Here is a 26,637-nt window from a genome sequence, read left to right on the forward strand (position 1 = left end):
TATAGGTGTCGAAGAATAAGGTTAAATCTTGCTTAGGATTTGCATGGAAGCTGACACAATGATGAGCTGGGGACATTGAGGATGAGGAACCAAAGGAACCCACATCAGTGTCATCCACATCATCCCTGTACATGTGTTACAGACCTACAGGGTCTTAATCTGATTAGCCCAAATTCCCTTCAAATTTCCTTCCTTCCTTGGGAGAGGCTTTTGAACTTTGAGCTAATATTTTAATATACTCTGGAATTTGAAATTTTACATTTAATAAACTAGTTATTTTCTGGTACTTCAGATATAAACAACTCTGATACAAAATTTTAACTTACTCTGGTATTCAGTGATTTTATTTGTAACTGAAAATATAATAAATAGAAAGATTTGAAAATCTTTATCAACATTTTTCCATTTTTCCCAACAATTCTGACACATCAACTATTTCGTAGGACTTTTTTTCCTGAAGGACTATGAATGGCCAATGTGGTTCACAAAGAGCAAAAGGAAAAGGAAGGGAATGGGTGCAGGTAAGGTGGCAAATCAATAAATTAGTTGAGTACATGCACAAATTCAGGCACCCGACCCCCCTTTAAGGTTAAGTTCCATGTTGGAGTCACTCATTCCAATATTTAATATCTAGGAAAAAAAGGAAGAAATAGCCAAAATGTGAAATATAAAAAAAATCTTAATTAGAACAGAACGGCCACTGTGCCAGGCCACTGTATTCTGTGTTTGTATGGCACCAGAAGTTCACCTTAAAAATCTACCATACGGACTCCAGCTCTTAGCAATTATATTAATCTCTCTCTCAAAATAAAATAAAAAATGTATGAATGACTTTTTGTTGACTACCAGTCGATGGACCTCTTAATTATTAGACTAAAACTTCCACACAATCAAATTCTGTGGAAAATGCAAGATCATATTTATTTATTTCTGGCTCCTGATGGGTTGGTAGCAGTGCAGGGCCTTCATGTGCTTTTCCATATAACCTTACACTCAATGGAAGTTTTGTCTGTGACATAAATATGGAGAGTTTGTGTCTCACAGAAACATGACCCTCCTTGTTGGACATCCTCAGCCTGAGCACTTCAGCTTCTCTATGAACTTCCCACAACTCGTGACTTAACTCTTGTTTCTTTTGCCCAGTGCGCCCATGGCTCTAACCAAAGCAACCTCTACCCAGTGTCACGCTTCCACTCCGGAGGAAAGATCATTCAGGAATGATCTTTTTACCTCTACAAAGATAGCAAGAGACCGTGGGCTATATGGAATAGGCTATTGACAACCCTGCACGCACTCAGTCATAGTCAGATATGTGACAAAGTCCAATGAAATCCTATTAGGGAATAATACAAATGACAGAGCTTAAAGAATACAGTTAGCTCCTAATTAAACAGCCCATAAATCTGTTCAGAAGTTACAGAATTTATCACCAGAACAGGAATCTCAAGACCTTTCACAGAGTCTCATTTTAACAGACCTGTTGTCCACTGAACCAACAACTCTGTTGCTTATAGACGAGATAGTTCATCAACTTAAGTACTATTAAAAGATGATTATGCACTGAGCTTTCCTGAAATTGTATAACATTTGCATGGTATAACACATACTCTTACTTGTTCACTGCAGTCTGATTCAAAGTGCTATAAATATGTTTGCCCTTTCTGCTAAGCCCGCCTAAGGGATTAGCAACCCCCCAAAAGTTCAGTTGAATATTAACTGCATTAACTTTGCAGACTGTAACATACTGTTACACTCAAACAGCCTACGGTGCAGTATGGATGGCTTGTTTAATAAAAAATGTTTTCATGCAAGCCCTATTGCTAGGAAAAAGAATTTGCTCTGTCAAAGGGGGTGACCTCTTCCATTTAACTTCATAAAGCAAACAAATACAAGGGGAGATCTTTACAGGGATGTCCAGAGAAACGCTTGTCATTTTGTCTGTCAAACCAGATGGACTTCCCTTGGCAACACAGCACCAGCTCCACTCTATGTTAGAAATTAAGTCAGTTCACCATGAAAAAACCCTGTGAAATACAGTAGCGAAGTGTCATCTACTGTAGCAGCGTGAAGTTAAAAACTAGAAAAGAAGTATGACTGTTTGCTTACTTATTTTGTTAGGTAAGTAGTGCTTTGCGTGCCAACTCCCATAAAAACCACGTGTGCCGAAAGACTTTCCAGCACAAAGTTATACAGCAGTGAAGACAAATAAAAGGAACAGGGAATATTTAAAAGTTGGAAGAGGGAGAGTTGGTAGGAGTGTAAAAGGGAGCTGACTTGATGGCTAATGCTGAAAGTCAAGGAAGAGCAGGTTCTTAAACCTCCTAAGTAAAAAGCTCCCAGGCAGAGGCAGAGGGTAACCGGCAGCATCTGATCAAAAGATGAAGAAAGGGAAGGAGAAAGATGAAAACAAGAATGGCTGGGACAAGTTTCTGAAGGTTACAAGGTATAAAGTGGGACCTATAGAGTTGCCTGAAGTATCCAATAGATTGTTAAAATACTTTTAAAGATTAAAAAACCCTCCTTCCTTATAATCTCAGTAATACAAAAATGTAGAACATGTCTATTATCTGCTGAAAATGGAAATTGCAGAATACATTTTCTTTGCTTTTATAAAAATAAATAGATGAAACAAACCTTCTCTATGTTGCTGTGGGAACACGCAACAACTCTCAAAAAGACCTTGATACCAAACGCTGCAATGAAACCTTTCTCATTTGGTCTTCAAGGATCACGTATGTATCCGTTTGTAAAAACACACTCTCCCATACGAAGAGTCTTGGGTGTAATCAGAAATTAAATCAAAACTTTGAGAATTAGAAACCATATTTCTCCTTAATGCCGTACACTTACTTGCTTCTGCCATTCACCATCATCGTTACATTGTCTAGAAATGGAGACCAACAATAGATGTTGGTAATTACTCAAGAACTTAAACTGCAGAGAGCCTCAGACCACAGCATTAAACCGGAATTAAAGCTTTACAGGAAAAGAGAAGTGTTTCACTCCCTGCAATCACCTCCCTCCCTTACACACACACACTGCACACCTGCTACCCACCAGCCAGATGGGACTGAATTCTCCTGAATCAGATCTTGGATTTTTAAGCTCAGCTTGAGTTCAATTGGATTTCAAGACATCAAAATATATTATCATTTCACATTTAAAAAATTACATCAGTGTCCAGGAACTCCTAGTTTTAGTGTTGTTTGCACAATTAGATATGCATTAAAGTAAAATTATTGCCCCAAATGTACTAATAGAAATAAAATGCAGCTTTGCAACAACATTTAATTTAATTACATATGCTCACTTAATGCATAAAAAACAGAAACAAGCTGATTTTATATCATCAGCATGTTAAGCGAGATTGGGAATTTAGCTAATTCGTAGTGACCAGTAGTGATTTTTTAAAAGTCCATAAAGGCAATTTAGCAGCCCAAACTCACTTAAACATTGGAGGAACTGGCTCTTAATGCACAGGTATCATAAAATATTAACACATGTTAAGAAAAAACTGGGAAGCATTATATTCCTAGAGAATTTGCTAAGCTTGCGTAATGTAACATGTATCATCAATAAAGTTTCTTCAGTTAAGAAATCTCTAGCCTGTTCTTCAGAAGGAAGTCTCTTTCTCTCTCCCTCTCTCTCTCTACTCCAGCAGCACAGCTCCACCGAGTCCCTGTCTCCTGCATTTCAGTGGGCTGCTCGCAACTGGCAAAGTCACATTTTTAATTGGGACTGGCCTTCGAACTAGTCTTTCTCCACCTTTTCCATCGGTCCTGAAACCAATTTGAGACTTCCAGGGGGTTAACAAGTCATCGGCCAGCAGCAAGACGTTCTCTGCCGGGACCGCGGGCATCTGGAAGCTGCTGCCGGTGGTGTTCCGCCAGAGCCACGTCTGGCAAGCGCCAAGGTGCAGAAATGCGAGTCCTGCTTGCTTGGCCAGCCTTGGACTGACCTTTAGTCGTAACGGGGAACAGGAGTTTTGTTAGTGAACACAGAGTTCTGGTCTACACATTTTTTAAATTGATTATTTTATTGATGTAAAGTGCCCAGGTGCCCTCATGACAGTCACTAATATAGATTTTGAAAATAAAATTAATTAAGGGCCAGTCTGGACCACCTTTACTGTCATCATGTAGTACCCTTTTCTACAAGTAACAATGCTATCAACCGGCGAGCACAAGTATAGTGTTTGTAGAGTATTTCATTACATCTCAAAACACTTCACTACGGAGGTCAAGATCACTGTTACCTATCTACGCGCGTACGCACACAACACACACACACACTCGCTCGCTCTTCTCTCCTACCTTCCAAAAGGGGAACTGAAGCACAGAAAACTTAACCGACAAAAGTCCGTGCTGGAGTGCCAGCTGTGCCGCGCCGGGCTCTGTCCCTCCAGACCGCAGCGAGAGCATGGCACGGCGCGAGCCTGAGCGGGAGCAGAGCAGCCTGGCACGCAAGCTAATCTGAATTACACTCATCCAGCCCTTGAAATGGTTCCTCATTAGCTGCGGGTTAATGGAGTCCCAATGAGTAGTGTTATTTTCATCCCCTGCCTACTGAACACAAAATTCATTTGCAAATATCCTGTAAAATACTGCAAAGCAAGCCAAAGAGATATGACAACATAAGAGGCATACTATTTATGGAATGCACTTACCGTCATTTAGAAAAGGAAGCTGACATGAGCAACAGCCTAAATTTAGCAACACATTTAGTTTTTATTCACTAGTCACAATGACAACATTTTAGAAGGCTAGCGCACACCTTGTGCGCCGAAAGGTTCCACTGAAATCAAGACAGACTTTGATCTGAAAGGAATTTGAGATCAGCTCCTTAATGAATACAACACTGAGTTAAATTAAGGCAATCACCATCTTGACTTTCTATTCCAAGTAGATATAAAATTACATTGATTGCAGGAAATGGTGGCATTCAAACAATATTGCAATGGCCAAAGCCTGAAAGCTAAATTCATTGTCGAGCTAAACTAGGCTTTCAGAGGGCACCATTTGATTTGAGGGAAAAAAGCATCTACAAACCACATATTTTCAATTAATAGTTTAAAAGGCATAGAGCAAGAAAGTAAAAACACTGGTCAATATGCCACATGCCACTCAAACAAGCAGAGTCTCTGCACGTAGATGTAGATACTGCGTGTGTATATATATATATACACACACACACACACACACGGGTGGGTGCACGCAAGTGTTTTTGGTTTGGTTTATTTTTTTTAAGGCAGGCTGTACTACAAAGGCCAAATTTGAGATCCAGAAAGATGCACTGTTTTTCAGAACAGCCTGAGAATGCTCTTTTATCCATGCTATCTTTAATTCAAAAGTAATTTCAAATCAACAGCGCGCAAAGTTAAACCTAGTTCTCTTGAAAACTCAGAAAAAGAATTAATTCGAACCCTTACCTTTGGCACCTTAAAGACTTTTGGCCATGACTTACCTGTATAAATAGAAAGAACTAATTTACTACAGAAATGCCCATGGGCAAACATGTTCTGGCTAATGAAGTGTTCAGCTTTTGCATGATTAACCAGCTGGTGGGGGTGGTGTAAAAATCACAGGGCATAAAATAATAAGAAAAATTGATTAGCAGCTCTCTTTTAAAGCACCCTATGAAAAATTTCCTTATTTTTGCTCAGCAGTTTGGAAAGTGACTGTACAGAAAGATAGACTCGAATGACTTACCAAGGAGCCAGGCAGAGACTGCACCAGGCACTCACTCCGCCGAGACCTGCATCGCAGAGAGGTTCAAGTGAAAAGCAAAATACCACCCAGTGCCATGGCCAGATTCCTTATACAACAGGTCCTGCCACTAGTCATAAAGGTAATTTTCTACTATATTGTGAAAGACATTATATAAAGTCTATGACTATGCTTTGAGTCAGTTCAGTTTCTTCCCCAGTGCTCTACTCTTGAGCACCTTAGCTGGCTACGGCTACTCCCGTGAGCAAATTTAAGAAGTGCCTCCATATGAGCCGAGGGATTCATATGGTACTTAGAAATAATGCACGCATTTAGGTGATGTCGCGTAAAGAAGATGGGGTTTGCACTCACTAGGGACAAAAATGCCCTTGTCCTTCCCATCCTGTACAAGGGGTTTCTTACAAGCTCACATGCTCTGCCCTCAAAATAGGACCTAATTAGTGTACAAATACTTGGCAGACAGGTCACAAAAATAAATATATCATTAACTGCCCCCTAAACCAAGGCAGGTTATCCTGAAGCAGTTTCACTTCCTACACATTTGCTCTAGGTCCCTTCAGCTGGGGTACAACTGGCATGTAACAGTTTCTTTAAGACGGAAAAACACATATATTTATGGCATGGGATTACTTCAGAAAGATCAAACAGCTGCTCATGTAAAGCATATGCACCAGTAATAAGAAACTGCAAAAATTTAAGCTACAGATAATTTGCAATAGGCCATAGTAATAATCACAGTCCTCTTTACCTTCATTACTTCTATGGAAAATGCATGTTTTACACCTATTTATGGACTTTTAAAAATTGGCTTATAGCTATGTACCATGGGAGAAGCGGGCAAAGGATCTGCATCTCAGGGATCTGCAATGTGCTCCAGTGCTAGGGATGCAGCCATAACTTCGATGCTGGGACTTCATGGGTTGGGAACCTACGTTAACTCCCTTTGGCAATATACAAGCAGTCACCTTACATCCATGGCTGATTTCTAACCACAACCAGATATTGCCTCCCAGAGCTTCCCCTCTCATGGTATGTGATATACCTTCATATGCCCAGCTACTTGGATACGAATTCAATTCTTGAGTCACGCTGGTATACCGTGCGTGCTGTGGCTCAAACTATTCAATCATACCATGGGATTCTTTGCGAGGAGTAACAATTTTACCTGAAGTGAGAGTTATTGTGCAAAGAACCAAAGCAGAACTCTGAAGCCCTTTTTCCTTCTTTCCACAACTCCTCCATTTATCTTAATGACCACTTTCTGAGGAAGACAATATCCCTTTAAATGCACCAAAAGAGAGATTTTTCCATGTTTTTCCCTACAGGAGCCAGGCAGATTATCCTGAGAATGGATCGCTTCACGCATACACCGTACACTCCACTTCACCCAAAGATTCACACCAAAGAATCAGTCAGGCTTATGCAGGTTAGATAACCACACAAACATTCCATCAATATTTCTTATCACATACAACTGAGAAAGCTTGTCACTAACTTCACGGTCAGTCGAGACTTCTGACATCAAAGAGGTTTTTGCATGTTTTTGAGGCCTGCTGGATAGGTGGATCTTTCCACACTTGCATAGTTCTTGCTTTTGAGCCTCCCCTAACCTTTTGGAAACATTTCGACATATTAACACTTAGGAAAGTGGGCATAGAGCTGACACAAGCAAACAAAAATAGAGGAAAACTGATAACACTGGCATGAAGCGACATTTCCCTCAGTACATCAGTTGGGAAAGTGCTATCTCCAGACAGAATTCACAATAAAATAGAAGGTTTTAGTTAAGCGAGAAGTGGTATTAAATTCCACTTGAGTCTAATTTCTATGGCCATATTTGAATCATGAGCAATTTCTAAAATGTCAGGTATTTCTAACTCTGATCAACTGGGACCCTGACAACACTGGAGCTTATAAACTGTGTTTGAAGCTATTTTCAAAGATGGTAGCAGCCTAATGTGGTTGCAACACAATTTATTAATTGCAGCTGTACTTGCTAAGAAATTATGCTGTGGAGTATCTAAGTAACATCATAATTTTGGCTAGGCTACTTGCTTAAAAAGTAAACTTAAAAAAAAAAAAATGCCTGTTTGCCATAGAAAGCAAATGCTTGTTAAAATCGTATTGCCTTAAAGGAATTCAGAAATACAGCTACGAGGCACAGCTGCTTTACAGATGGAAAAAACTCATTCTTCAGACCTGTACATTGTACTCCAAAAGCTTGATTTAATTATCTGTTTGTTTACTTATAAGCAATTGCTTTGGAAGAGCCCCCCAATGAGTATACGTTGCGCGCTCTGCAGAGGGGTCAAGCACAAGATATAGGCTGCGGACTACAGGTTTAACTTCAAAGAACACGCATACCCAAAGGTATTTAGGTGCCTAATTCCACTTATATCAACTCTGAGGACACAATGCTTTGACATTAACACGGATTCCTCATCTGGATCTAGGTCCGTCCTTTTTTGGACAACAAAACAGCAGAAAATAAAAACCATTTTGCTCCGTGGCCTCATTATCCTCACCTATATTGGAGTTTCTCTAAGGTTGACCATGGTTCCCAGTAGAGGACACAACAGCCAAACAGGCGGTCTAATTAACTGGAGTTTTTCATACTAATTAGTAACAACAAGAGCATAAAGCAATCAATAGGACACCTTATGCCACTACTGCTTAAGTCTGCTTTGACTACCTCTGGTTCAGCCGTACCCTTGAAGCATATTTGGAGGGTTCTTCCTGCCACCCTCCCAGCATTAATTTTTAGTGAGGATAATCTTCCTATTATACTAGAAATTGATAAGCAACATTGTTAACCTATGCGATGCAGCTAAAAATCAGGTGTAAAGAGCGTAACAAGGAGTCAAAGGATTTTTTTTTTTTTTACAAAGCATTTTGATTACCTCCAATGTGATTATATATTGACCAATGAGTAACATAGTATGATATTAACCCTATTGCAAACAAGTTACATACAGACTTGTATAACACACCCGTCCCACTCAAGCTCAAGGGGAACCATGCTCTGTTGCTTCACTATACGTTCAGCAACTTACTTCTAACTTCGTGTGAAAAAACAACTCAATAATTTATTCAAACGGCATTTTAAACTCTTTCTGAATAACTTCTGAAGGACAGCTGGCAGGAAAGTAGTATGTTTGAAGAAGAGATAAATACAGAAAACCTGTAAACCATCTTCTCCAATTGAGAGACCAAACTGCTAAAATTAGTTCCTGGAATCTCTCCTTTGGGTGCCAGTTTGAGTCTTGTTCCAAATGACCACTAACTAACAATCCTCCTGACTTTGAAATAATCCACAACTAGTCAATAGGACCTATTTGCTGATTAGGTGCATGCAACCCCTTTGCAAAACATCATATATATGTAACCTTATTTTTAAAAATGTGCTTTTGTTCCAGCGTCCTGAAACTAACTGTACAAACACAAAGAACCCAGATGCCCTCTCAACCCCCACTGGAAGTGACAAGTGAGTCCTTCTAAAATTGCAGACACACGCTGTCAAGTGCAGGTGTTTGTAAACAAGTTTGGAAATGTTTCTAATTATAAACCATAAGAGTTAAAATTAGAAGTCCAATCCGCTAGCTTTAAAAAAAGAACTTCCAAAAGGGTTCATCTAAATGAGAGCAACCAGTGATGTTTAATTTAGTTGCAAGAGCAGAATTTCTGTGCAGAGCAGCATACTGCTCTTCATCACTTTCTACTATGAGTTACAGTACATTTCTCTAAAAAAAAAAAAAAAAGGATTTGATAAGAATTTTAATTTGCTGTCATACTATGATATTGTATATTTGAATGTGCAATCTAAAAATACCCTATTCACAGGTCTCCTGCATTTCATATAATTAAAAAGAAGAAAAAAAAAATGTTCCTAAAACTTCTGAATCTGTCTTGGCTGCCAACATCAAAGTTCAGCTTGTATGGGGATCTTCCCACGCTGACCTTCTGAGAACTCAAACCAAACTCTGCTTGAAGGAGCCTTACTCTTCTGGGTGAAGTTCTCCCTGACAACCTCACCTACTGCAAAGCTTGGCTTCCCCTGCCGGGGCACAAACTGCCGAGGGATGAAACTGGGGAGGGCAAAAGTCATCCCAGAGCTCTGGCTGATGCAGATCTCGGGATGCTGTCGCTGAACTGGTGGTGCCTCCGTCTTGCTTTCACCATTCTGGTGTGGAGGTCAGACATGTAGCTCTAAGGAGCCACATACTTTGACTGGCACCTCAGACAGAGGTTGGAGGAAGGCTATTCCTGCAGTCCTCGTACACCCCAAATCGAGTTTATAAAGCACTATGATGAGATAGTGCAGGCAAAACGATGGACTTCACCTCTGCGGAAGCTTTGGGAGAAAGCAGAGCTTTTACCAGCCTCAAGGGGAGATGGCTCTCTTTTTAGGGAAAAAAAAAAGGTTAATACTGGAACCTCTTGATCTTCACGTTGTTTTTTAAGGGAAATGTAACGGCACGTTTGAGCACATCAGAATAGCTTTGGCTGATTACAAGTGAGCAAACGTGAAATAATTTCAGAGAGGCTTGACTGTGGCCTCGCTTCAAGCAAGGGGTAGTCTCTGGCTGCACTGTCCTGAGAAAGCTGGAATGGGAAATGGATTAAACGGTGAGGATCTGCTCCCGGAACGAGGTGGGACTGGCCAGGCTCAGCAGACATCCCTCTGCTCCACGCCTACAGCACAGGCAGGGGCTGTGAGGGGCAGGGGAACGACAGCTCTCTGACTCCTGCACAGCCAGCCTCCCCCTCTACCGGGATGTTATACGACAGAGGAAAAACCCAAACCCTCAAAACCCAGGACAGAAAGTAAGTTGCCCTTGTCCCATTGCACTGAGGGAGCTAGTTCACATAATAACCACTGTCCATCCCTTCCTTTTTCTTCCTTTCTTTTTCTTTTCAGTATTCACTGTGTAAAAATAGTAGTTTCCACGTCTTCTGGACAGCATTTTGGAACTCACTGCCTTCAACAACACGACCCGAGCAGTTTAGTGCCTATCTTGTAGCCAGCAAGCGCAGTGCTGCATCAGGATGAGAATACAAGCGTGCTTGCAAACTGGGAGCCTTGCAAGTGGCGCTTCCTTTGCTGCACACCATGGCAATAACCTGGAACTGCTTATCCCGTGAGCCAAAGCTTTTGTTGTTGTTGTTGTTGTCACTGACGTGAGTAAGGGCTGGAGAAGCCCAGTTCTCCACTTTGGTGAAGGGAGCACAGTAAGTGGGAGCAGAGCGAGGGCTCATCTCACCTGCTTCTGACAGCAGCCGGTGGTCGCTCCCCCTCTTTTCCTTGGCTTGGGGACCTCGTCCTCCCCTTTGTCGGCTGGTGCAGTGAGAGCTCCCCCTCCTGTTCCAGCCTAACCAATGTTAGACCTTGTCCTACTGGAAGCATGGCCTGAGTGAAGAGAGCAGGTTCCAAGGCAGGATCAGTGAGCTAGGCTTCCTGCTAGGAACTGGCACCAAAATTAACTCCCTGAGGGGGAAAGAGTACAATCTTCCAATTAAAACCTATGTAAATTTATTTCTTTATTAAACATACATACATGTGCACATGCACAGGTTTGTATACATACTCTGACACATACATACTATATATATATTGTGCATATACATATATATGCGCACACACACACATATAGCATTGCAAATCTTTAATGCTACTAATCTCATTGCTATTTTAATTCAAAGTAAGTATACAAATTTTTAGTTTCTACAAGCCCATCTAACTTCTAAAGCATCTAAGCTTCTGCATGTACCTGTTCTGTGTTCAGCTGGAAAAATATTTTTTCCTAACTGAATACATATTGGAGCTCTGTTTGCAAACTTAAAAAGAGAGGCTTCTCATTGGGTATATAAATATTTTAATTAACGACATGTATGTATTTAGGAGGTTCTGCATCAAAGTCTAGATCAGATAGGGCAATTAACCCATTACAGTTTTTCTAAGATATTAGATAAAAGAAAATACATTTAGGAAATGCTTAATCGGACTTAAATTAAGCATTTCAGTGCTAAAATAATCTCAGATAGTGATTTATTTCTAATATTTTCTGCATGCTCAAAATGAAAGCATGAAGAGCAGTGCAATTGCCTATATCTTCTACCAAAAATAGCTGAAAAATACTATAGAAGAGTGCCTGCTGGGTTGGTTATAAAAGTAAAGTATAATCCATTAACTGCTAATTAGAAGCATCAGAAGCAGGCTTTGCTGCAATAAGAGCTGGCCCCTAAGTAGATGTTTCTGTAACCATTTAAAGGCACAGGGTTTCTCCAGTTGCTGCGAATGGAGCTTGGATGGTTTCAGCATAAAGGCCATGTGAAAAGAGACTATGGCATTTGGCCATGTAACCCAGCTGTTTTCTAAATATGATGACAGGTGCCATTTTTTCCATTTGATCGTGGAACGTAATACATCTTCAAACAAATTTTCCCCAACTAGTCTGGTGCAGTTACATTTCAGAGATTCAAATGTAAGAATGTTTTTTTTTTCCTCTGACAGACACATATTGCAGAGTCTTCGGCAGATATTTCATCTTCTGCCTTTTTCTCAAAGCTGATTTTTGTTATATGTATTATTTTGCTTTTTACTGCTATTGTAGGAGGGGAAAGAATGAGCACTTGGGCAAAGGATTTAATTCTGAAGGAATTTAAAAAAAAGAAAAAAGAAAAAAGAGCTGCTATTTATAATTAGGCTTAATAAATTTGCCTTGCAATAAGGAAGGATACTCTTCCTCTCTGTCCACCACTTCCTAAAGGATGAGAAGTATTCCCATAATTTCTCCTACTCTTTATCTAACTACCTGCTCAAACCAAGCTCCTTTCCAACTACTGAAGGCCAAGACGGCCTTTTGATCCAGTTGCATATCAAAAGGCCTTAAGGGGTCAGGGCAAAAAAAGGTGAAGCCAAAAGAAATGCCAGTACCACGGCTCCGGGCAGAAGTAGCCAAGACACAGAAAGCAGCAATTACGGGCATGAGCAACAAAGAGATGATGCCTTGAAATGGATGACAGGCTCCAAACCCCAGCCATGCTGGATGCGGAGCCCAAGGGAGCTCAGCTTCCTCCAGGGCTTGAGTGGCCTCGAGCAGTAGATGATGACAGGATACAAGTCAGGCTGCATAACTTGAAGAATCAGGAAAAAAACAAGCAGATAACTAACTTCCCCTGTTAAGAAAAGCAACGTAGCTAGCACGAGGGGAAATAGTTCAGGTCAACGTTTGGGGCTTTCCATCTACATGGATCGACCAACTAGTAAACAAAGGAAGAAAGTTTGTGTGGGGCAGGAAATGAGGGCATTTAGGTTTTTTTCTCTCTGCCCTATTTTCACATACAAACACAGCAGAAACTTCTTTCTTTCTTTTAAAATGGTGAAACAGGGTCATCCATTAAGAAAAACTAAGATGTAAGGAATCATTTTCTGAAGTTAAACATCTAAGAAACAATAAAACTATGACTACAGTAGAAATAATAAAATGAAATTTAGCTTAAACCAATGTCTTAAATATTTGTTAACCCTGGCAGCAGCTTTTACAAGGCAGATGAGTATACCTGTTTTCATTCTGTATGTAAAACAACCACAAAATGCCCCAAAGCCATGGAGGGAGTCAGTGTCAAAGACATGATTAGTAGTTCAGAAGTTATCTGATTCGGGTCACATGGTGTTCCAAAAACCATGCCTAAATATAGCATGCAAGAGATCCGCACAAAGAGCAGTCCCATCATGGGAGCAAACTAAACTCTCCACAAAATTAATTAGGGTTATTTTGAGGCAACCAAAGGAAAGCAAGGAGGGAGAAATCAGCCCTCACCCTGCCCAGTCCTGCAAGAGCAGATGTCGCTGGTCCAGACAAGCCCCAGTTTGCAGCCCAGGCATGTAGGGAGATGCTTTGGTTCCTGGGGAAAACCCCACAGGGCACTAACATGGAAGGTGGGTGGAGGGCACAGTGTGGCTGTATTAAGGAATATGGCTCCTTGAGGAAGAGGATGATCCTGCTGGTAAAGGGACTGGCAGGTAACATAGGCATAAATACCCAAGTGGGAAGCCAATACGTAAGCTTCTTCTGCAGCTGTTAACAGCATCCTTCTAACAGAGAAAACACACACCTTTTTGGAAAGGGAAGGTCCATGTAAATTATACCCTTGGCACAGACCAAGACTCTGGGAAAAGCTAATGCTTCCCAAGGCAGAAGGGAAAGAAAATTCCCTATTGGAAGTTATAAACTCTGAAAGCCTCCATTAGGATTGCCCCTTGCCAGGGCAACGCATGAAATGCAGCCTATAGAGCTAATTCCAACAGCCTTCCCTATGTTTAGGCATCAGGAGCAACCACACGGAAAAGCGTACAAAAGATCCTCAAGAGGCAGCAGGAGCGGGAGAAAGGGAGGAGCGTTCCTGGGGTCTCTCAGGTTTCTTTAGGTCCTTCTCTGTCAAGTGGCCATGCTGTTTCCTACATTTCCTGAACACCACATTGCCATTCGGCTTCTGACCGCCACCGATCTACAGGCTGATTTCACCAAGCTGCCCCGGTTCACGATTTCCCTCTAAAACCTTTTTTAAAAAATTAAAAACGTCTGCTCGTGAATGCCACGGTGAAGGTTTTAAGCTGAGCACGATGACTGATTTACCTTTGCATCACCTTTGCTCCTACGTACCGGGGGAAACCCCGTTCTTCACTCAAGCATTAGAACAAGCAGGACAACATTGACGTTACCTTGAAGGCCAAGGCAAAGCTGAAGTACGGGCTTCGGAGAGCAGGGGAGAGAGCAGGACAAAGCTGAGGAGAGCCGGTGCTGTGAGGAGTGCTGCTGTCAGCGGGTAGGGAGCAGGCTCTCAAGCCCGAACCGCGTAGCAGGTGCTCCAGAAGGCAGGTAACGAACAGTCTGAGCGCGTGTGGGACACAAACTGCAAATTTCGGCTTGAACGCTTCAGGCCATTAGCAGGTGCTTCAGGCAGTCATCCAAATCAAAGTAAGAAAGTGGAAAGAGCCAAATGCTGGTTAAAGAGGTTTGCAAACGCGAAAATCCCAGCGCGGGCAGATAAAACGTTTCCCCGGTTGTGGGAGCAGGCTAGTAAGAAAAAAAGAAACAAACAAAAAGCATACGCAATTTTTGTAAAAAAGGCTGCGTTGGGGATTTTACTTAAGCCCCGAGATGCAAATGCTGGCTGGGATGCTGAGATCAGCAGTTATATGTCCTCAGGTGCTGAGAGACAAGACAGAAAAGAGCTGGCATTTGGGGAAAATAGAGGGCCCATTTGATAACGCTTCACTTGAGCGTAAGAGGGTTTCCCTTTGGGTATTGTCCCAAAGAAAGCTCCAGGCAAGTTTAGACTGGTTCATTACTTGTCACATCCAGAAGGTGAGTCAGTTAATGATTACACTGACTCCCTTTTGACTTCAGTTTCACGTGTTTTCCACCCGAGAACTGCGCTCGCATCAACTCAGATACGCTCACGACAAACAGAAATACGGAGGGTATCTGCTTTTCAGTTGCTCACAGCACACCTATAGTTATTTGTCAGGATTTCACTGGCGGTTTGCAAACCATATTTTTGGTAGCTACCACACAGCACTTGCAACCCGTGTTGTGGGGGGTGTCACTTGTCTATATAAAAGTACAGGCCAGAGACCTGGCACTTGCTTTATGAGGATTAGCCTCCAAAGGGCCCAATACTGGGGCCTTGAAGGTTTCCTTATAAAAGCTGAATATCTGCTTCCTCAAGGGTTAATTCCCTGAGGTCTCCTCAACCTGGAACAACGCTACTTGGTTTAAGTTACCTTACACAAACATAACAAATAGGACTGGCTACTGCAAACAGTTGTTGATGCAGACTAACTGTATCGGTCAATGATAGTAAATTTAAATCAGATGGTCACTTGAACATTATTGGTAAAGTTCTCCTCACTGAGGGTTGCATCCTTTGCCAGAGGCTAGCAGGCTTGACAGAAGGAGAGAAACAAATTCCTTTCATCAGAGTAACATGAGTCAATATGTGGAAAGATACTTCCATCTGCTCTGTGTTTCTGGTAACATGACATTACCGTATAATTTGGTATACATTTCTAACAGAATAGATAAAACAAGATGGCTCGGCAAGTATCGTTTATGTCCCACATCTATGGGAAGTTCTCTCAAACCATTTTCAACGTACAGCGCTATATGAGCAGCTAAGACTCGCAATGGAAATGCTGGAGGGAAAAACATGTTGCTGTTTATTTCAGAGAGTTATGGCACAGACAGACATCTATGGTGCACTTCTAAAAAGAAACACATTCTATTTCTCAAAGTGCTCTCCAAAGAGGCACATTTGGTCAGCTACAGAAATCACGCAAGGAACCTGCTGTGTCCAGCAACTTGCGGACGCACACAACTTACTAGACGTAAGCCATCAGTAGAGTGGCCTGTGCTGTTTCTGCATTAATTTTGTGTCCCTGTATGTTACCAGAGCCCTGGGACTTTCATGGTCTGTGGGCAGCAAATCGGCTGAGCCAAAAGGGAAGGTTCCACCTGACTGGGCCAGTAGGAGCTATATTAAGCTTGTCTCAGCTGGAGGTCATTCTGCATATTTTGAAGGCTGCTTTCTTGGTAGTTGGTCAAGCAATCGGTGTTCAGAAATTAAGAACCTGATTTTTATAACACCCATAATAGACAGAACGCTTCTGAAGTCTAGACCCTACATATGTAAAGGTTTTAACTTCTAAAATGTTTGATCAAAGCCATTTCTTTCAGGGCCAAGCAGGCTCTTGGGTTTGTTAAGCAGTTGCTTCATGTCTCATTCCTTGTAGGCTGCTGGTAGCCCAGCAGCCAAGAATTCATTTTCACAATTCCAAAACATTTTTTGATACTTCCTGACCAAATGGCTTTGCAGTGGAAATTGGTTTCTGCCACCATCTGTTGTGACAGTTTGGAAGTGCTAGCATTTTCCTTCAAGAGGGAAGAAGTTGGGGAGGACGCATGGCCAATCCTAATGGAATATTCTTTTCCTTACTGTCACTTTATGGGGAAGGCTTGGCCTATTTCTCAGCAGCTGTGAAATTGTCATCAGCAGGATTCTTTACAAAGCTTGGTGGCATATGGAATATATTGCTCACTTCTTAGTACTGTAAAACCAACCTTGCTGCATAACTGAGCTAGGCAAAGAAAGCAGGTGCTTGATAAAAAAAAAATCCATCATGCATCAAGCGTCTATAGACTCTGTAGAAACTCTAGACAAGGATATTTTAGAGACAATTATGTTTTCAAATTAACTAAATAACATTTCAGAGAAGCTCCTAGGCTTCAGAGGTGGGACAGTCCCTTAAAAACAAGCAGGTGAAATCACCGTGTCACAGGATAACATCGTATTCTGCCATTCACAAAGGCGACATTCACATTCCACGCTGAAGGGAAGTGTCATCCCCCCTCCGAGAGACACTAAAACTGCAAGCGTCCAGTCTCCATTTCTGATGCGATAGGAGACTATTTATTTAACATCAGTTTTAGGTCATCTCTTTTTGTCGCAGCCTGGCCTTACTTTTACAGCTGTGGACTAGCCAAGAAGTAAGTTAAACGAAATAATAAAAATAATAACCCCATGGCATTCTGGTGACTATATACACTGAATTACAAAAACAGGGCTAGAATTGCAGGGGTTCAAGTTCTCAGACAGAAGACACCCAAAGAGCAACAAGAGAGAAACAAGCTTGTTGAATTTGCTTGACTCTCAAGCGCAAAGTAGTCGACAGCATTTTCATATGCTGCCAGAAAAAAACTAACTCTAAGAGAAACTGTCAGAAAAGGGATTATGAAGAGATGTAGTTAATGTCCCCACTGCTGTATATTCCACAGTGAATGTCCACTCACCTATCCACACGCACAGACACACATAGATATTCACGGTCATCTGTGTTCTGCTGTATCTAGGAGAACAGCCACAGCAGGTGAAACCAAAGGGCCACTTATGCGTATAGGCTTGTTTGGGACAGTGGCGAACAGCAGATGCTTAGTGAAGGTCATGCGGCAGGCGTATGGTGACAATTCCCCAGACTACTCTTCCCAACATCCATCTATTTGCGGCTCAGAGACTTCCTTTAACACAATACATACAATTTTTCCAGATTAGCGATACGCTTTTAGACATCTTCGCTTTCAGATGTTTTTTTAGAGCACGGTTCTCCAGCTACATTGCACGTTTCTTGTGTTAAGCGAGCTATTACATACCAATATGGAGAAATCCAGCCTGCTGCCCTCATCCCAGAGGAAAGGGCAAAACAAATATTTGGGTAGCACATGCTGCTTGAACTGCTATACAGGTCTTCTGCGAAGAGAAGAGGGGTCTGCTGCAGCCATTGCATTGCACAGCAGGAAAGATCCTTCTGTGATGGTGGCAGTTTGGAAGTCCTGCCCTAGAGGTTATGTTTTTAAGTGGCAGATATAGTAATAAAGCCATAAATACAGAGCTGTCATCGATGGGGCTCTGAAGCTACCCATTAGTCTCCTGTCACTGTTTAGAGAGGACAGAGTGGCCTTTTAGCAGAACGGGATAGGGAGCACATTGCAGGACACCAAAGAAGTACCAGCTACATGGACAATCACGGGACGGGGGTACCCATCATCTCCCCACAGTAGCACACCAAGAGGGTCAGTGCTCTTCCAGAGACATCCAAAAAACTAGTTGTTCACAGTTCCATGTTTGCTATTTATGCACCTCCTTATTGCACCAGTAGCTGATGTATGCTTTACCATCCAATAACATGTGATTAAGCCAGAAAAAAAAGAGGCTGAGGGAAAGAGCCAGCGTGCAAGAATAAAAGGCTCTCCTAGAAGTTTCACACTCTATTTATGTAACACGCAAACCAGAAAATAATACAGATTAAAGCCTACTGTCTAACTAAGCAGGCTTAAATAACACTTAGCTCTTTTATAATGCTTTTCATCCAGAAATCTCAAAATATTTTACAAAGGTGTGCAGACTGGGGAAAAGCCAGAATGCAACCCACCCCCTGGCTCCCAGGCATTTGCTCTTTCCATTAGACTACATCACTACCTCCAGCTATGAGCACACTTCTCTTACAGTTGACATGGAAAGATGCATATGTGCATGGAAGGAATAGTTTTTCCTTAACTTTCTATACACTGATTGCTTTTAATACTTTGTTTCAAACACTCTGTGTTTAAAAATAATAGCTCACAATGCACCTATGCTACTCTAGCTACTACTACATGTATAAGTAATACTTCATGTAAGATGCGATCCTCCTTTCAGTTACAGTAGGAGAGCAGACAATAATCAAACTATAAATGCTCTTCTCAAAACTTTTATTCTCTTCCATGTATAAAGGAAAAAAATAGGTTTAACGATCATCAAGACAAAATAAAAATTATGATGATAGAGGAAACAAAGAGAAAACCATGAAGAGTTTGCTAGAAATATGGAAAAGTCAATACTTCCCTCCAAAAGAGACAAGCTTGCAGAAATTATCACAGACATAGGGTTTCATAACAAAATTCAAACGGCCAACACAGAGCAAATAAAAATTTGGAAAGCTCAAAGTGTTACTTTCAGCTTGACCTGTCAAAATCAGCATGGAGAGCAAAGTGAGTCAATGAAACATACCGATGTTCACCTGCATTCTCAAATCAGCAAACTACTCTGTCAACAAACAAGTTTTGATCCTTGCTACAAAAGTGGGAATCCACAGTAACACCTCAAAAGACAGCGGATAAATTCCGGATCTACACCTATGAAACCACATTTCTGATTTTTAAGTCTTTGTCGAACAAATGATATTTAGCATACATCAACGCCTATGGGCTTCTGAACAACGGAGGTAGCTTGTGGTATGAAAAAACACGTGTCAAAGCTATTTTTTTTTTAAAGTTTGCAATGAAAATGGTATTGTTCAGAACAAAAAAGGAAAAAAACTACCAAAATTTTATCTCCATTCTCTCCAGTTAGAACTGCTGGCTAACGAGTGAGTTTGCGTGAACTCAGTTCAAAGGAGACATAAACAGCATCTTTTTAAGCTAATGATTTTCACCACAGGCCATCTAAAACAGGCATTAAGAGTGGCCCTAAACCAGATCCCCTCTGTGTTCACCGAAGTTCGTTTATTTTTGTTTTGCTCATTTTAATGTATGCATACATCCTGTGTTTTCAGCTAGTCTTTTCAGCCCGCTCCCATCCACCGCACTCCCAATGTCAGCCAGACTCCAGGGACAGGAATTAAAAATGACCACATTTAAAAACTGTACCTCCCTGCGTAACAGGCTTTACAGAAGCAGAAAGACTAAAAAGCTGAAAAGTTCCCCACGGTCTTTGCCTATTAAAGTCCACAGCTTGCCAACAGCAGGCCACGTTTTAGCGTCAAAGAACAGGGCACCGGCTTGCATTTCTGTGCGCTGGGGAGCGCTGGGGTAATCCTGCCTCTTTACATTTCAGATCACACTGTTTGTGGAGAAAGTCAACAGCACTGGAATGCTCAAAAACACCCTGTAGTATTACACGGAGGACACAAGATGCTTGCTGAGAAATAGCACTGACACCAGAATACGGTTGATTCAGCATGAGTGATAAAAAGCTTATTTTTGGTTGGCTCAGGCAGAATTTGATTAAAATAGGATTAAATCCTCATCAGGCTTGCTTAAAAATCATTTTACACCCATCCCATCAGGCTGCATCATGCCTCATCTTACAGTATTTTCCACCATTAAAAAGCAAGAGGTAAGTTTCTGTTCATCAAATGAGCAAAGAGGCTGGGAAAGTCCTTGAAAAGAGTAATGCAAGGAAGTAGAAGGAAGGATTCTGGCAACCAAACAGAAGCCTTCTGCTATTTCCCACGGAGAAGTAACAGTATCTGGGCTACAGATATGTTTGTCAAACATATCTATAGCAGGGATAATTAAGTTAGTGCAGCAAACTAGCTGCATGCTTTGAAGTGTTCATGCAGTTGCTATACTAACCTTTCTTTCACCTGGTAGGTTAAGCTCACCATCTCCTCACACATATTGGCAGACTCGTGACCTATACTCTGTCCTCATTATCACATCGTTTCTGATAGCTGAACATCTTGGAAATGATATTCAAAGGTTTTGTTATAAATAACGGAGACTAACAGAAGCCTAAATACAGACCTCTGTCACAGAGGAATAACTGCCTGGAATTTCTTACGGCTCCTTTCTGTCGAGGAGTTCAAATACTTTACAACCAAACAAATATTCCTACAAGGGAGGTATTGCTATTTTTCCTCTTTTGAGGTGTCTTATGATTAGCATCCAAAATCTTGATCCTCAGTTTCCTATAACTGGAAAAACTGGGGGGGGGAACAACCAACATTCTTGCCCTGCTTTGCAAAAAGCCCCACAGACATTTCAATTGCTGTGCTGGTATCACTCAAAATAACAGGGTCAAAATATAAAATAGAAAGCTTTAAAACCCCTGTCTTTGGCAGTATTTTTTTATTCCGTAATATTACTAGCAGCGATACCTTTCCTGTAAAGATCAAACCTAATGTGATGGAGAGGGTTCTGCTGAAGTCTGTACTGGGGTTTCGTCACGAGCGAGAAGAGCACCGCAGGAGTATACAGAATCTACAGCGATATCGAGACTGATTCCCACTGATCTCAGCGAAGCCAAGACTTTATCCTGTACACTTTTCCATACAGCTGGAGAATGATTTTATATGCAAAGATCCTCACTTACCTACATCCTCCTATAAATCACAGCTCTCTGCTGCCTGTTCTTCACCTAAATCGATAGGGCCCTAGTGCCAGCCTCACCTTTTCTACATTAGATTTCTATGGCAAAAAAATATTATTACCTTTACTTAAATCAGTGTATTTCTAACTGGGGTAGGACCCTGCACACACAAGACATTTTCAACACAGTGACTCGTAGCCCAGCGGACTGAATTGGCACATGCACTCCTGAACTGCACTCCACAGAGAAGTAATCAACATTTACTTCTGAGCAAGGGACGCAATTATGATAAAGACAGCATATGCCCTTGTGCCTCCTCTATTATACAATTTCTACTTATTTTGTCAGAGACCTGTGTTTCAGGTATTTGTGGATCTGCGAAATCCTAGTTCAGACACGAGCACCGTTGACAGGGCAAGACACTGCTCGAACTGTCCTTGTAGTGTCCATCCTGTGGGAACATGCGGGCCTTCATTTTCCAGCAACGTCAGCCAGACACATACATTTTAACCTATTCACTCGGCAAAAAAGAAAAAAACACCTTCCTGCTGCACGTGGTTGTTGTACCTTTGCCTTTGTTTCCAAGTTAATCCTTAGTTACGGTTATCGTCCCCAGTATTTCATTTCGCAGGACGCTATCTGGCTGCCTGAAGTCATATCTCCATTTTATATGAGAGCAAAAAAATCTCACCTGTAGTCCTTTACCCGTACCCATAAAACAACCCATAAAAAAGCCTTAAAAGAGTCAAGCAGCAGACTTACCTCCTGTACCTCAGCTGCTTTCAGAGAGACAAAGCAAATAAGCAGGACGAGGCTCAGAAGCTTGTCCCGAAAATAAGACCTCTCACTTTTACGACAGCTCACCGGCACTGACGTGAAGCCTGCAGCCTGACAGGTAGCCGGGACCCCAGCGCACGGAGCCGCCGTCGGTATTGGGAAGCGATGGTGAGCAAGGGAGACCAAACTTCCTCCTACGTGCAAACTCAAGATTCAATTTTCTGCAAGGTTACCCCCAATAATTAAAAGGTTCTGTAATTTATCCTTAAAAGCTAGTCACGATGGGATCCATCAGAATCGATCTGTTATCTTTTACCTCCACATGTACCGTGCGTGTGCATATCGTATGTAATATGGTTTACCAGATGAATGCTGGCAATATTTTCCACTAATTGCGAGAGTTACTAAACTGAACCTTAACTAAAATTAAGTTGACTATTAAAAGCTCAATGAGTAACCCAGCAAACGGAAGCACTGTATATAGGACTTAGCAAGCACGCAAGCGATCTGGCAATCACCAAGGCACAATATTTGCTGAACTTCCTATACCTAAAATTGGTCCATACAACAGTCATACGTTCATTATGTATGATGATTTAACACTCACAATACCAGCTCCCTCCTGCAACTGGCCAGCAATGAGTTTCTTTATATCACCTTACTGTGCTATACCTAATCTGTGCTCGGTTTTATCACTCTGTATAACATGTTAGCATCTTCATGGAAGTCCAGGAGCAGATCTTCTGCAGTAAAAGAGGTAAAATAGCAAGACAGGAACACTCACAAGACTGCCCCTAACAAATTTTACAAAACTGTTTGTCCTTGAAATGCCCCAGTGAGATTATGTGACAAATAATTCAAAAGTACAAATGAAATTATGAAAGACGTGCTTAGGAGCCAATGTTTGCATGTATTAAAACACCAAAATAAATGTATAATAATTCAAGCATGCTATTCTGAAAACACGAAGTTAGTGGATTGAAAGTTACAGGTTAATTTATAACATGTAGTCTCCATTAAAATAACAAATCTCCCTGTATCAGTTTTAAAAATACATGAATAATATTCTTAGCTATTAAGATGTCATTATTGTAGACGGTCCTACAAATTTTAGCTACCTCAATAGAAACACAACCAAGTTTTGTAAGGAACACACATAGCACTTATTATTACATGTTAAGTTTATTCACTATATATAGGCTTTTTATGATTGCAGTTTCTGAATTTTCAGAGTATATCTTGTTTTGTGCTTGTACGGTTTCTAGGCTATACCTCTATACGAATACGTTTTACGTTCTGTATTGTTGTTTTCAGGATTGTACATACGTACATAAATCAAAAGCAGCAATAAATAATATTAAGGTTGCAAGCAGTCTAGCTATCTTTGACAAATTAGAAAACTAGGAATTCCCTGAGAAAAAGTTCTCTCTTTCAGGAGGAAAAAAAAAAAAAAAAAACACCAAAGGAAAAAGAAAAATGCTCTTATCTATTAATGTAGAAAAAAGGTACAGGCAAAGGCCTGTACAACTTTTGCATAAAAGGAGGGAATGATTCAGGAGAAATTCTAACAGATTCCCTAAATACTGCCCCCATAAAAAAAATCCAATATTTTAAAAAATAGAAGGTCAAAGTGAACATATGCAGAGTTACGTGAAAGAGTTAAAGTTATTGATGAAAGACTATTTGCTGATAAGGATGCATCTATTTGAAATAGGATAGCATTTGGGACTACTCAAACAAAAGTCTACAGAAAACTGATAAATCAAGGAACTGAGCAGGATTTAAACAAACAACAGACATGGCTGAGAACACACGAAATGTCACGAGTACAGCTGAGAAATAAGTGATGGCACAGGACCACTTACTCAGCTACTAACAAGACATTATTTGCTTTGGCCTCCGCAGAGCGAGACAGCTATCAATCCAGCCGCGGCTCCAGAAATTAGCCCTAAAAAAGTGATTAAATTTCTGGGTGCGCACATGGAACAGCCCAGTAAGTCTGGCTTTCAAAAAACAAAATATCCGCCATATAGCGGAGTCAGGTGAAACCCTAAGTGACTTCTTGCAGAAAAGAGTTCCTTCCCCCCCTAAAGTGCTTCCCCCCTAAAACACCAGGGCCTGGATTCTCCAAGACAACCCCTAGGAGCAATAATGATTTTGCATCCCGGTACCCAACTTCCAGGTGCTCTGCCCGTGCAATGGAGCCCTCGGCCCTGTTAGTCACCCCCGTGTCTTCTGCACTGCCAGCAAATCCACGAGCGGCCATCGCCGAGCAGAGAACAGTCCAATACTGCCAGTAGGAGATGACGAAGGCCATACACATCTGAAGTCCCACTTCTTCTCTAGGACCTACACGTTTAAGGTGTAGGTACACGTCAAATTTCTTCGTTTTGATATCTTTTTCAAGGTTCCCAGGCTGCTCCTGAAAGAAACCTACTGGAGGGTCCTTTCCTTCAAGGACAGAGCTGGAGAAAGAGAGATACATCACACACAGAAAGCCACCGTTTGGCAAGAGGAGCTCGTGTTTCTGAAGTCTGTCAGGACGTGGGGGGAAAGATGGGAGCAGAGAGGCTCAACCTTGTCAGGATGGAAGTGCTTGAGAACATCCAAAGCAGATCTTTGGCCACCTGGGAAGGCTGGATATTGAAAACGTAGGCACTCACACAGGTTAGGCAACTTCGAAGGTTAGGTGGCAGTTCAGTGGGGATATTGAGGATCTCAGTTTGGGCTTTCAGTGCCTAAATCCCACTTAAGTCCCACTTAAGGCATCTAATCCTTTTGTGGATCTGGGCCTAAAGCCTTGCCAGGAAGGAGAGAGTCTATGCATGCAAAAGCTGATGGTCAGTGACAGTCTGGTTCTGTTAAAACTAAAATACACACAGAACGACCTTATTTTGTACAAAGGAATAATGCAGAATAATCAAAGATGTGTTATAGTCACAGAAAGTTAATGGAAAGTTAATGCAGCTGATACAGATCACAGTCCTGTCTTTAGACCCCACGACAGTTTTGCTGACCTGAAGAACATTATAACCCATAAATCATGGGTCTTCAATAGCCCATGGGAAGAAGTACGCTTGGAAATGTTCAAAAGACAAAATGATTATAGGAGTCCTCAAAAATACTTCACTTACCCACACCAGGTAAGAGGTAAAACTAGAAAGGAGCAGAAATTTATAAAACACTGTAACGCTTACATAAGAGTTAATAATTCAAAGAACAATATTCTGTCATTCAGTGACCAACTAGTTTGCCATGCTCCATGAAATTAAGTAGTTTCAGCCCAGTTCCTGATAGCCAGGAGTCCACCTGACAAAAGCTACCAATTTATTTCTCACTTACCTGCAGTGCTGTTGGCTGTCTCAACCATGAGGTAAAGTGTGAGTAGATATGGATACCAGTTTACCCTATATTCCGTGTGAGTAGATATGGATACCAGTTTACCCTATATTCCGTGTGAGTAGATATGGATACCAGTTTACCCTATATTCCGTGTGAGTAGATGTGGATACCAGTTTACCCTATATTCCCTACACCTGGTACCTCCATATCAAGACTGCTTTTTTTTTTTTTAAAAGGTGCCTGTACTTACACCACTTGAATTTAGTTGACAGCCGAGATGATATTTTCATATACAAAAAATATCCAATATCAAAAGTGGTCTTTGCACAGAAGTAGTAGATTAGAATTACAATCATAAAATACAACTTTTTGTTATTATTCTATATCACTGTGTTTACAAGGGAGATATCATTAATTATTATTAATTATTTTAATGATAAATATTTCTGCTGGTCCCCAAGAATGCACTGCAATATTTGCCTGACTGCACATACTGAGATTTCTCTATGAGTAAAACACTGAAGTCTCCATTTTGGGGATTCAAATACATCTTCACAGAGCTCTGCTTCAAATGAGAATTCTGGTCTAAGCCTCCTGCAGCTGCCCATCAACCAGCACCTGAACTTTATAAACTGGGAGAGGAACAAGGGGACCTGCCTCCCAGTTCTTCCTATCTGCAGATGGGCAGAGAGTTCCGGCAGCTCACCCACTAACTCCTGCAAGTTTTGCATTACCAAATCAGTATTTGATGCAAAGTACAGGAGAGTAGACAAGCACGTATGTCACAGTTTGTAAAGATGCCGGAGATACTTTGAGCAAAGGAAAATTCCCTATTGTCCCATGCCAGTGAAGTCCATGGGACCACGGTGCACTCCTTCCTTCCTGAACACTGCATTCTCTTTCCAGACTGCAATTTGGTTTCTTCTGCCAGGCACAACAATTCAAACGTCCCCCACCTGGTTTTCAAGGGGTGTAGGAATTACTAATGCTTCGTAACGAGCTCATGGTAAGGAGGCCAGGGGAGTTTCCCCAATTTAGAATCACAGAATGGTTTGGGTTGGAAGGGACCTTAAAGATGGTCTAGTTCCAACCCCCCTGCCATGGT

At 41.4% G+C, this 26,637-nt stretch overlaps 1 protein-coding gene across 9 annotated transcripts in view; it reads right to left on the bottom strand.

Annotated features, from left to right (window-relative positions):
* The window catches only part of ESRRG (estrogen related receptor gamma), a 392,081-nt gene that overhangs the window by 352,107 nt on the left and 13,337 nt on the right, over positions 1 to 26,637 (bottom strand). Inside the window, exon 2 of one of the 9 annotated variants that reach the window (XM_072856953.1) lies at positions 5,709 to 5,754. The exons of 7 other annotated variants lie outside the window; for them this stretch is intronic. The gene's annotated coding sequence lies outside the window, so the exon portion shown is untranslated. Of the gene's footprint in view, positions 1 to 5,428; positions 5,451 to 5,708; positions 5,755 to 26,637 lie in introns of those variants that run through there. One more of the 9 variants, XM_072856954.1, reaches the window with a different exon arrangement.

This window comes from Ciconia boyciana, chromosome 3, assembly GCF_034638445.1.
Source record: "Ciconia boyciana chromosome 3, ASM3463844v1, whole genome shotgun sequence".
In the NCBI taxonomy this organism is placed as follows: Eukaryota; Metazoa; Chordata; class Aves; order Ciconiiformes; family Ciconiidae; genus Ciconia; species Ciconia boyciana.